This window comes from Mustela nivalis (genome assembly GCF_964662115.1).
Source record: "Mustela nivalis genome assembly, chromosome: 2".
Lineage (NCBI taxonomy): Eukaryota > Metazoa > Chordata > Mammalia > Carnivora > Mustelidae > Mustela > Mustela nivalis.
The window spans coordinates 28,309,070-28,322,376 of record NC_139021.1 but is presented as its reverse complement, the minus strand read 5'-3'; the positions used below and the strand labels follow the sequence as shown (position 1 = coordinate 28,322,376).

Genomic DNA, 13,307 nt, shown 5'->3' with positions numbered 1-13,307 from the left:
AGTTTCCTCCCAAACTTTCTCAACCCAGTGCAGCCTCTGTGATTAATTGTCACTGACCTTTCTGATGTAGGATAAATTTATATGTAAGTATGGATGTATTAGATTTGAGTTCCACACATATTTTTTAGAGATATGAAATTTCATTTTATGTATGAAGGATGTGTGGGCTGTGTATATTTATATATATTGTATGTGTTTATATATAGAGACAGAGGTATGTATTATTTGAGAAACAGTATTGAGTATAACCTAAGACTGTGAGTGTATGTATATATGTAAACTAAAGAGAAACAAGAGGATATTGAAGCCTCTTAGCTAGGCCTTAACATTAAAAAAGCACAATAAAGTCTTGGGGAAAGAAGCTGAAAGAACAATCTAAAGACTACATAGGTCTCCCAGCCATCAGCAAGTGTTACAGTCAGCCTCTCAGACTAGGTACCAGAATCAGATTTTCTATTTTATTGCTTGAAGAACCCCAGCTGGAGTCTTACCTCTTTGGAACAGGATACAAGTCTGAAAAATTGGGGTAAATTAGGCTTTACAATGTGATAATTGAGGTTTAGTCCCCTGTAGGAGAAACATGAGTAGTCCTTTGGAAGAGTGTCTTAATTACATCTTTTAGCATCTTGCTCTAGTATTTCAGGTCCTCAATGAATTTTTCCCTTCAAAAAAATTAGTTCACTTAGAGAGCATCTACTAGTATGGCAGCCAGTATTAGATGCTAGATCAAAAACCTTGATTCCTCCAATTTTAGATTAAAACATCTATGTGCTCCAATAGCAATTTTAATTTCTACTATCAAAATACATATCACGTTGTGTGACAATTGCCTGTGTCTCCCACTGAAGTATAGATTCCTATGAAACAGGGTTGATATCTCTATTGGTTAAACCAGGGATTGCCAAACTTTCTGTAAAGGGTCAGATAATGAACCTTTTAGGATCTGTAGACTATATATTCTCTGTTTCAGCTACTCAGTTTGCTAGTGTAGAGAGAAAAGCAGACATAGACAACATAAAAATGGATGGGTATGACTGTGTTCTAATAAAACCTCATTCACGAAAGTTGGTGAGTTGAAATTTGTTTTCTATTGCTTGGCCTTTGGTCAGAGCTCAATAGATTTTTATTAGAAGTAGTAGTGGTATGTTAATTTTGTTGAATTCATAAATGAACGTCTAATAAAACACAATGTTTGCTTTGATGGATCTTATATTCCATTGGAGATTAGAATGATCCCAACATGGTGTGAGAAGTCTTGTGATGGACCATGAGTGGAATATTATGGCATCCCAGAGAATAGGCATCCTATGAACCTGGGGGAGTGGATTAGAAAAGTCTTCCTGGATGACTTTATTTTTTTAAATTTTTTAAAATAAAAGAATATAGAGAAGGCAAGAGGTAGAAAGGATGTTCTAGGCTAAGGGAATAGCTCCAGAACAAAGGCAGAGCAAAGTACAAGTCCATGACACATTTTGGAGACCTGCAGGTGGTTCATTATGGGAGTCTTAACTATGGAAGATGGTGTTGCAGTTGGGTTCTTCCACTTGTGCTCTAACCTCCTTGTCTATTTTCCTTTGGGACCTATTCCATTCTTTTTTTTTTTTTTTCTTTATTCTCTTACTCTTACTGGTTCTTTCACCTTAGTGGATAAACATGCTCAGGTATTCTCTTTATTTAAAGCTGTTATTTCCATTTCTACTCTCACCACTACCACCATCATCCCTGCCTGCCTCATCACTTAAACCACCACCTCCCACCAGCATCTTCTCTGTCACCGTCACTATCTCTGCCACCACTACCACCTTTATCACCTCCAAGACCTCCACTGCCATGACCACCTTCATATCTGTCATCTGTACCACCTCTTCTGTTACCTCCTCCACCACGATCACCACCATCACCTTAGCCATAACGAAGACTTCCTTTCATGCTCCAGCCCTTTAAATAAGTCATGGCATCTCCCAATGCCACAAACAACTTTCTTCAAAAAGTAGTATGCACTTGCTTTTTCCTCTTTAGCACTCATTTGCTGTTCAGCCAACTACAGCCTGGTTTCAGTTCTTGTCACCCTGTTGAAATTATTTGAAATAAAGTCATTACTTGCCATGATCATCATATTGCCACACTCAGTGGACTCTTTGGCCCTTAACATATTTGACCTCTCAGTGGCCTTTAATTCGGTTTGAGTTTTGTAATGCTAAAACCTCGGGTCACCTCTTAATTTAATTTTTGTCTTCTTTTCAGTCCTCTCTAAAACCATCATCCAGTTACATTTTAAATGTGGGTGTTTTCTATGGCTGTCCACTGAGCTCACAATCATTAATCAACTGTGTGTGTAACCTCTCTTACTCAGTTCCTACCTACAGTAAGTAGTAACAAGGGGGTTTGTTGCAAGTGAGTAAGAAAACTTAGGCAAAGATGTGTTTGGCATAGGCACTGGAGAAAATGAGAAAGGAAGTGGGCTAAGCTGTGCTGGTTGGAGCAGAGATCCCAGTGGAAGTTGAAGATCTTAAATTTGTAATGTTGTGAAACCACTCAGTGATGTATTATTCCCAGCATGCTAAGACTAGGAAAAAAATTGATTTGGTGGATATTTGGGTAGGAAAACATGTAAAATTCCTAAAAAAAAAAAACTTTTTTAATTCTCTGGAACTTCCCTGTGACTGCTCCCTTCACTGATATCATGTCCTCAAATGGTTAAGAATGTCCAGCTACCAAAAGCAGGACTCTCTAACCAATTTGTAGTTAGATCAACACCTCCTTCTTGTTTGATGTGATAACTCTTTATTCTTTTTATTTTTTAAAAAAGAATATTTATTTATTTATTGGACAGAGAGAGAGAGAGATCACGAGTAGGCAGAGCAGCAGGCAGAGAGAGAGGGGGAAGCAGACTCCCTGCTGAGCAGAGAGCCTGATGTGGGGCTTGATCCTCGGACCCTGAGATCATGACCTGAGCTGAAGGCAGAGGCTTAACCCACTGAGCCACCCACCCAGGTGCCCTGTGATGTGATAACTCTTTATTCTACCCTTTCTTCATTTTCAGAGATGTTTTAAGGTTCATATTTATTTAAAAAAAATTAATATGTACTACAGTTAGATTTGTCTATAGCCTTTGACATAATCTTCATAGACTTTAAGATGATTTTTTAAATACTAAATCCTGGAAGATACAGAATAAATTTTAATGTAAACATTTGGAGCTATCCCCCTAAAAAGGGACTCCCATGTATTTTTAGAAGTGGTCTGAACCAGCTCATTCTTAACCGGAATTTTTATCTGACAATGCATGGATAATTCCATGTCTGAATTCATATGCATTATTTGGTTTTCTAGTTCATGTTGCATTTTCTGTTGCAGATGCTTGATATATTACATAAAATTATTAGAAGTCAGAGAGAATTATATTTTGGATAAAATCCAAGTATTTCACAATGACGTTTCATTAGAGGTCTCCAGTCTCTCTCCAGCCGCAACCTTCTCAACCTCACAACATATGCTCTAGCCATACTGAGTTACTTCTGAATCTTCAGACATGCCTTGTCTTCTCTTGCCAGCTTGTCCTTGCATGTGCTACTTGTTCATAGTAGATTACATTCTCTCTAATGAATTCCTATGAACTTTTCAAAGCTTCTTCTTGGGATGTCTTTCTTGGCACCCTAATGTTAACTGTATCATAGGACTTCATGGATCATACTGTAATAATTCCATCTTTGTTACTCCTGCTAGACAATAAGATCCTTGGAGATTCTGTTTTTGTCCTGATATAGTGCCTAGCACAGGACTTGGCAATTGAAGGCGTTCAGTAATTGATAATCAGCTGAATGAATGAATGAATGAATGTGTTTCATTCTGTGTTTTTTTTTCTTTTTAAATCATATTACTCTTTTTCATATTTTTCAATCATTTGTCACAGTTTCTTGAATAGAAAATTAGCTTTAATAATAGAAATTTAGAATAGAATGAAAAGAAAATTATGTTTTAATAATACTTAAAATAAATTATATTTAATTTATTATATTATATATTAGAAATTATCTTTGTATTTATTATATATTTTATTATAATTATATATTATATATAAGTAAATATTATTATATATAAAATGCAAATATTGTTTGTGAGTGGTTTTCATCTTTGTAGTTGTCTAGAATTATTCACCAGAGATCTTGTGCTATTCCGGCTCCCCTAGGAGCATCACCTCCTCTGTTTTTGTGCATTTACTTACTTCCATCTGCTGTCCTAGATTGGTTTTACTGCAGCAGAAAGTATAAAAGGCTTCCTGCCAGGGACTGGAGGTTGCCTTAAAATCAGACTCTCCATTTGCTGGTACCTGGCATCTTTTCTTCTCATCTAACTTGTAGGTCACCTGATTCCTGCTGACCCGCCTGGGCTTTGACCTTCTTTCTGCCTTCAGTTCCTCTATACCTTCTTATCTCTGCATTCACTTGCTGTTTGCCCTGACCTTCCTTGCATGCATTGATTTTTCCATTTCTTCCTGGTTTCTGACTTACTGCAATGTCTGATCTCTGACTTATTTGTGTGTTTGAATTATGGACTAAGCAATGTGGTTGCTATTTCTTATTGCTTTGTCTGTATCCCTTCCTTTGAATATACCTTGGCTTTCCTGGTCTTAGATGCATGCATTATTCATTATTATCTTTAGGTAAGGGCCTGGCTCTATACAAGAATGTGACTTCATATTATGACGATGGAAACTGAGGCACAGAGGTTTATAAACTCCAAGTTAAGTACTATGTTATTTATGATCTATAAGCAAGACATGTATTCTAATGAATCTGAAAGTGGTGTTTAATCTATGATATACTAATTAAGTATTCTTAATTGTGGCTGTGCATGAGAATTACTTGTGGAACCTAGAGTATATGCGGGTGATTGGGCCCTCTGAATGAATCAGAATCCTGTGTGGTGTGGCCTCAGCATATACACTTTCCAAAGTTTCTTGATTCGTTTTGCTGGACAGCATGGGTTGAGGCACACTGCTGTACTAATGATTACCCTAGATGTTGTACATTGGATGTGACAGCGAGGATCTCAAATCTTAGAGGACTAATGAAAAGCATCACTATTCATTGCTTACTTTATGCTAATTTCTCATTTAATTAACATTCAAATCAACACTATGAGCTAGGTACTGTCCATGTAGAGGGTGATTAAACTTAAATTGAAAGATGTTCAGTTACTGGGTCAAGGTTACATGGCTAACTGCAGAGTAGGAATTTAAACCCATGTCTTTCTTACGCTTAGATGTTTTGCTGTATAGCCTGCCAATAACTCATTGATTGTAGGTCATCATAAACAGTATATTGTAGCTGTTTATTGTAACAGTATATTGTAACCATCATTCTACTGCTAGAGCTAATATGTTAAAAAAATATGATTTCTTATTACCTTGCTGGAGTATTCCTGTAGCTTCTAATTGCTGACAAGATAAAGAAAACTTTCCTTTTCATGATTTAAAATCTCCTTCACAATCCATCTTCCAACTCCCTCTTCAATTCTGTCTTCCCCATCATTTCCTCTATCCATTAGTTATGCTTTATTTCCCACCATTTTTGTTACACATCCAACTCAGAAACAATGAAATGCCTTTGCATTAGGATTTGAGAGTCATTTGAAGAGGAGATAAGTTCTCCTTTCCAGATTGTGAAGCAACTGAAGAGTATATGAGGCAAGGATCAATAAATCAACTGTAGTAGGAGTAAAGCAGACTAGGAAGACGCAGCTTGGGTCCAGTGTCCTGAACTGAGCCCACTCAGCGGGTCATGGATGAAGTAACTGGATAGAATCAATGAAGTGTTACCATGGAACAAATTTTTAAAAACCCACTTAAATGTCAAGCAAAAGCTACTGAATTGGGCATCTGTAAGATTCCATAGGTTGTACAGGATTAGTCCCATAAAATATAAACACATGCTCTCAAAATATATACACATGCTCTCAAAAGTGCTATTGATCATGCTATGTAACTGACAAGAAGTGTCACATATATTCCTAGATATTAGCTCGTGGGAGATTTATTCATTTGTAAAGCCCTCGTTCTGTTAAATGGAAGAATTAAAATTTTCTTGGAAATACTTAGGCCATCGTATCTTCCCAGTCCACTCTTACCACTTTGCTTATATTTCTTTCAGACTGGCACTTTATTTGAAATGTTTAAGTTTCTTAGGTTTCAGGAGATAAGTCTAAACTAGGACGCAGTCATTCTGAAGTGTTGCCATGTGAAATAATCAACCGAAACAAATATTGGCATGGAATTTGTAGTTGAATTTCTGTGCCCATGAGTCAGTTTACTTCATCCTCTGGTCCTCTGGACTGGTCAATGATATCATTGAACAGAGCAGGTCAGCATGCTTATACTTTACATTTGCCCCTCTAGACATGGACTGTGGAAGCAAATTTCTTTTCTTTTCCCAGAAAATCTCTATTTTCCTTCATACAATGCTAAATATTTACAGAGAAAAATAAATATAATGTTAAAGTATTTTCTTGAAGCTGTTAAATGTGAGAAGATAGGTAATGCACAATGCCTAGTATGCCGGAGATGATGAATTATTGTTGCTAGTTTTGCCTTACAGCATATTTCTCTTCAAATTTTTAGTTTTGTAAGTTATTAGAGGCCAATAACCAAGTCTTACTAGCCCTTGTATTCCTTGCACCACCTCACACAGCCCCTTGCACATATGAGATATAATAAATTTTGGTGAATAAATGAGTTAGTCAGTTAATTAAAGAGAGAATTGAATGGGACAACAGGTATGAAAACAGCTTGCAAATTGTAAAATGCTGCCCTTGTAGGATATTACTTATTTTTAGATATTTATTTATTTATTTGAGAGAGAGAGAGAGAGAGAGGGTGCGTGTGCAAGCAGGGGAGGGGCAGATGAGGAGGGAGAGAGACTCTGAAGCAGACTCCACGCTGAGTGCCGAGCCCGTCGTGGGACTTGATCCCAGGATCCTGAGATCATGACCTGAGCCGAAACCAAGATTTGGATCCTCAACCAACTGAGCCATCCAGCTGCTCCTATTATTTTTGATGTTGAGTTACTTTTAAAAGTTTTTGAACTATGACTATATTCAGAAAGTATAAGATCATTAGTGTGAATTTACAAAAAGTGAACACACCCAAGTAACCAGCCCCCAAATAAAACACCCCTAACATCTCAGAAGCCACTTTATTCTCCCTTCCAGTCACTATCTACCTCCAGAGGTAACTTATCCTGACTTCTAACACTGTTGATACATTTTGCCTGTTTTTGAATTTCATAAAATTGAATCATACCGATTGTTTTCTTTTTGTACCTTACTTCTCAACATTGATGAGATTCATTCATATTTTGGGAGGTAGCAATAGTTGTTCAGTCCTGTTGTTATATAGTATCCCTTTATGTGAATATATTTTAGTTTATTTATCCTTTCTACTGCTGAAGGACTTGTTTCCATTTTTTGACTAGTATGAATATTACAATAATATTCTTCTACATATCTTATGGTGCAGGTATGTACATATTTCTTTTGAAAATAGTGTACCTAGAAGAGGAACTGCCCCTGGGTATAGATATATTCAGCTTTACCTGATGCTGCCAAACTACGTGCCAAAGAATTTGTATCTAGTTACATTGCCATCGTCAGCACAGGAGAGTTCCAGTTGCTTTTTTTTTTTTAATTCCTTCTTTAAAATTTTTTTAATTTTTTAATTTCTTTTCAGTATACCAGAATTCATTATTTATGCACCATACCCAGTACTCCATGCAATTTGTGCCCTCCATAATACCCACCACCAGGCTCACCCAACCTCCCATCCCCTGCTCCTTCAAAACCCTCAGATTGTTTTTCAGAGTCCAAAGTTTCTCATGATTCGTCTCCCCCTCCAATTTCCCCCAACTCCCTTCTCCTCTCCATCTCCCCATGTCCTCCATGTTATTTCTTATGCTCCACAAATAAGTGAAACCATATGATAATTGACTCTCTGCTTAACTTACTTCACTCAGTATAATCTCTTCCAGTCCCATCAATGTTGATACAAAAGTTGGGTATTCATCCTTTCTGATGGAGGCATAATACTCATCCTAGACAAGACTTGATATTGTTGGGCTTGTTCATGTTAGCCATTCGGGTGGGTGTCTTGTGTCTGGTATGACAATGTGTTTAATTTGCATTCCTAATAAAAACAAAGACTTTTTTTTAATTGGCCATTTGGATATTCTCTTTTATGAAGTGCCTGTCCAAGATCTTGCATGTTTTTACTGGGGTTTCCTTCTTTAAAAAAAATTCTGTATTTGCTCTTTGCATGTTTTTGTTATATGTTCTTTGTCAGGTGTAGGTATTTCAGATGTCTTGTGGGTGAGAGTTTTAACCTACAGTCCATTCAGAGTGACTAACACCAATGACTGTGGTGTCAGAGGAGGCTACAATAAAATACTTTGAGTAGATTTCATTAGATATCGATTCTCATTCCTGAACAACTGAATCAGCATCTGTGGGGCTGGAAACGGCTTTACAAAGTCTTCATCATTCCACAGTCTTCATCTTCTACATATTCTTCATCTCTAGAGCCTAGCAAACAATACTTTTTTTTTTTTTTAAGATTTTATTTATTTGACAGACAGAGATCACAAGTAGGCAAAGAGGCAGGCAGAGAGAGAGGAAGGGAAGCAGGATCCTTGCCGAGCAGAGAGTCCAATGTGGGGCTTGATCCCAGGATCCTGGGATCATGACGTGAGTGGAAGGCAGAGGCTTTAACCCACTGAGCAACCCAGGCTCCCCTGTAAACAATATTCTTGATATTGAAACAGATACTTAAAATTTAATCTCAGTTCAAGATTCATTTTTTTGCAAACTACATGCAATATAACTTGAATGCATTTTTCCACATGATTAAAGTAAACTACATCATTTATAGACTTGATAAATAGGGAAAAATAAAAATTTATCTTTGCATGTTTGCTCTGTAGTCCTGATTATAATAAAACAAACTTTCTAGCAGAATGTTCAATAACATCCTCATATAAAATGGAAGAATCTTTTAAAATTGCTTTGTATCTGATTCCTCATAAAATGATGTCATGATTTAAAACATTTTTAAGGGAGAGCATACAATTTTATATTTTAGCAGAGAAGGTTTGTGGTGCAAAATCAGATGGAGTAGAGTATGTTTCTTTGGAGGAGCAAACGGGTAGAAATAAAGAGGAAACCAGAGAGGGAAACAAACCATAGAAGACTCTTAATCTTAGGAAATAAACTGAGGATTGCTGTAAGGGAGTGCGGTAGAGGGATGGCGTAACTGGGTGATGGACATTAGTACATTATGTGTTGTAATGAGCACTGAGTATTATATAAGACTGATGAATTACAGACCTGTACCCCTGAAACAAATAATACATTATATATTTGATATGAAAGAAAAAGAAAAAGAAAGTCTGTAGGTTGAGGCTCATGATCAAGAACTTGGGGGGAGAGGCTGCCCAGCAATGCAAAGGATTCCTTTCAGGAGACCTTGAATGACCCATCATGAAAAGTAATCTCAGGGAGTTTGAATTTCCATTTGAATGGAAATTTCCACAGTGGGTCAAATTAGATGACCTTTAACAGTGCCTTGCAGCTTTATATTCTGTATATTTCTTGCAATGTAAGGCACTTGATATGGCGCAAACACAAGTCTTCCCAACCCCATTCCTATTGGTACTCTGGCGGTGGACGCAGAGGCACACACTGACCTTAGGGTTTTTAAAGTCACCCTTTGAGGGAGTGTTCACCAAGGAGATACCTAACTGTTACTGACTTAGCAGAGAGGTTCTTATTAGACTTCTTCCTTTTGGATTTATTTTTGCTCTGTATTTTTAGGGACCTCCCTCAGCTAGATTCAAGATGTTCTGTGAAATGAAAATGTAGCCGAATGGAAAGCAAGATTGACAGTGAGAATCCTCAATCTGCCATTTATGAAGGATAATTTGTTCAACATTAAATATAAAAAGCTCTGCCTGATGGTTGCTTTATAACCAGTGGGGTGTCTTGTCAACCCACGTGCTGGGAAACAGGTTTATACAACTCACTCTTTTCAGTAATTATTGCCTTTTAAGTGAGAGCGTCCAAGCATGTTAAATGAGACTTAGTTCATAATTGTCAGATATTTGTATAATGGATTCAACTAAAAGGATTTTAGACATTTGGGCCAATTTGGCCCTCTGTTCTAGAAACTGCATGTGGCAGGGGATGAACCTGCCCCTTGAAACTAGAGAGAGGAGGATGTGAATGACTGAGTGCCTGGCTTTCCTTTTGAACATTTCTTGACTCATTTGCCACCCAACCCCTCGTCACTGCACTGAAGCACGCGTACCTCTAACAGAGACATATGGAGGAAGTTACCGACTCCAGGGTGCACTAAAACCAGAGCTTAATGCTCAGGCTGAAAACCCACAATCAAAAATATTTTCACTTGGCTTCTTAGCTTGCATCTCCAAGTGTTATATGAGATTTGTTAGGCAGTTTTTAGTCTTATGTTAGGAAGTGAGCTGTTCCTGAATTCCCAGGATATGTCCTGAACTACAGCATATTGTGCCAGTCCCTAGGCTTGTAAATGTTTCAGTATTAAAAAAAAAAAAAAAAAAAAAAAACACAAAAAAACTCCAAAACCCATGACATTTCAATTTACTTTTTTTTTAAAGTCTCTCATGTACAGGGTGTGAACCCACAACAGGGAAGTCACACCAATTCTGGTGGTAACACAGTCAGCATGTCTGGCGGTGTTGGCGTGTTATTTAGAGAGTTAAGAACCATTTGAAGAGCTCTTGTAATATGATGTCAGGAGCATTTTGAGGATTTCAGGGAAGACACGATTATTTTTTTTTATTTTTATTTTTTAATATTTTATTTATTTATTTGACAGACAGAGATCACAAGTAGGCAGGGAGGCAGGCAGAGAGAGAGAGAGGAGGAAGCAGAGAGCCCGACATGGGGCTCGATCCCAGGAACCTGGGATCATGACCTAAGCCGAGGCAGAGGCTTTAACCCACTGAGCCACCCAGGTGTCCCAAGACACGATTATTTTGATAAACACCCATCTAAGACCTGCGACCTTCAAGCACTTAGTGATCTCTAATCTAACCTCAAAGAATGTTTCAAGGGGGACAGAATCTCCCAGGTATGAATATTCATTTTAGAATATCCCTCGGTTATAGTCGTGTCTGGAAATCCTTGAATCTGTGATAAAGTTTTATTCCATATCCGTGCCTGGATCCAAACATAGACCAACCACATTTACCGCCCCCCCATCTTTTGCAAAGTACTTATTAATCTACGCAGGTAACACATGAATGCATTCCTGTGGGAATATTCCAAACATCGAAGAACTGTATTCATGATTAAAGAGTCTCTTTTCACTCCTGCCTCTAATCCCACTGACACCCTAGAAATAGTTGTCAGAGTATAATTTTCTGTTCTTTTTAATGCATTTAAATTCATATGTCAAGAAAACATACTACTATATACATTTGCAAATATTAAAGGAATCACAAAGTATACATTTTTCTGCTATTTGCCTTTTCATTAAAAAAATACAAGTCGTATTTAAACCAGAAATCATTATGATTTGGGAGTGCGTCCCTATTTACAAACCCAGAGTTGAAGTTTCCCTAAGGCCTCCCTCACCTGTGGCCCTGACTGTACTGTTTCATTTCACGACCTTCCCCCCGACATTGTCCTTTCCATTGTCCCACAGTCCAGCTGCATCGAGGGAAAATGTTCCATTTAGTGCCTTCAGATTAAAGTATACCTAAGATTTTTGAACCACAGGGTGAGAAAATCGAAACACTAACGAAGATTCTAATTAGAGCTAAACAGTAAACGTAGATAGGCTGCTTCGGCAACAAGGGAATATTTCTCCTAGCCTCAGAGATGGAAATGGGATAATTGCTAAGAAAAATGGGTCCATCTAACCTATTATCCCTTATGTCTGCCAAATTCTAGCAGCTTCCTTAACCCTTCCTTTATGAGCACTTGACAACTGAGCAGAAGGCAAGAGCTCTTCCCTGAAACATTGAGCTTGATTGCTTACAATCTTCTGCCCCCAGGGGTCCACGCCCCCCCCTTGATTAGGAGAAAGGGCCCCCTGCTTATCCTGTCAAGACTCCAGGCTGCACAGTGAATGGGGAAGAAATCTCATTTTGGAGACACGCATTTTCTGTGAACTCTATTAAGCAACAAAGCAGCCAGGCTTTCACGGGGGTCACATTTCCAGGATATAATCACCAACTTCTTGGGTCCAATATAAGGCCCCTGCCGGAGTCCACTCTTTCCATGTTCGTCAATGTGATTATTTGACGATAACAGCTTTCTCGAGGGAGTCAGAGATGCTTTCTGCACATTTTAATGAGCCTGTCATCCCGCCTCAATTTTTTCCCCTTACTCTTTATTTCTTTTCTGATTCCTTTCTTACATGTTGTGAGCCACATGTATTTGGAAGGCCGAGAGGACACACAGATTTTAAATGTCATCTCGCATAGGTGAAAATCCATTGTCTTCCCCTCTTGAAATTTAGCAATATTGCAGGGTTTTTGGGGTTCAGCAGGGTTAAAAATATTCTGTATCTCTGTTCTGAGAAAAAATGTATAATTAATTAGTCATGGAATTTCAGTATGTTCCTAGGTAAAGAATAATTTTATTTTTCATGAAGAATGGAAGCACATGTTGAGTACCATTATAATAAAGAACATTACAACAAACATCACTGTGTATTAAAAGATTTCACAGTCCTGCCCAAAGACCAAGCAAATTCAAGATTCCATAGTTCCAGTTTTACTAGAATTTATCAAAAGAACTAGATGAGACACAGTGATTTGAATGCTAACCTTTTTAATTTTTAGGTATTATTTAACAGCAAATACTGAATTGGGGATCCATAAAAATTTGGTTTTTACTTTTAAGACTGGGGGAAAAAAAGAATAGATAAAGGATGTTCAGAATATTTGATTTCATTTGTTACTCATTCTACTTCCTATTTCTAAACTTTTGCTTCATTTTCAATATGTTTAATTGTATTTTTTTTTTCCTTACACTGGACTTTGATTTTTATAGCTAAATCTACCCTGAGATTTTTTGTGAAAAAGCAGTAGAATAGGATTTGATTTTGTAAATAAATTTACCTTGAGATTTGCTAAGTAAAGACTATGGATTGGAGTGTATTTTAGTGAATTTCAACTAGCCATTGATGATTTTTTATTCTAGTTTTTTCAGATGGCTTTTGTTAATGAATGATGTCTGTGACTAATGCTCCCTGTAGCTTTACATACTTA

General features: G+C 37.4%; 1 pseudogene across 1 annotated transcript in view; it reads left to right on the top strand.

Moving 5' to 3' along the window:
- LOC309859275 (nonsense-mediated mRNA decay factor SMG5-like) overlaps positions 1-13,307 on the top strand; it is an 81,901-nt pseudogene that overhangs the window by 7,713 nt on the left and 60,881 nt on the right. The window lies entirely within an intron of this gene.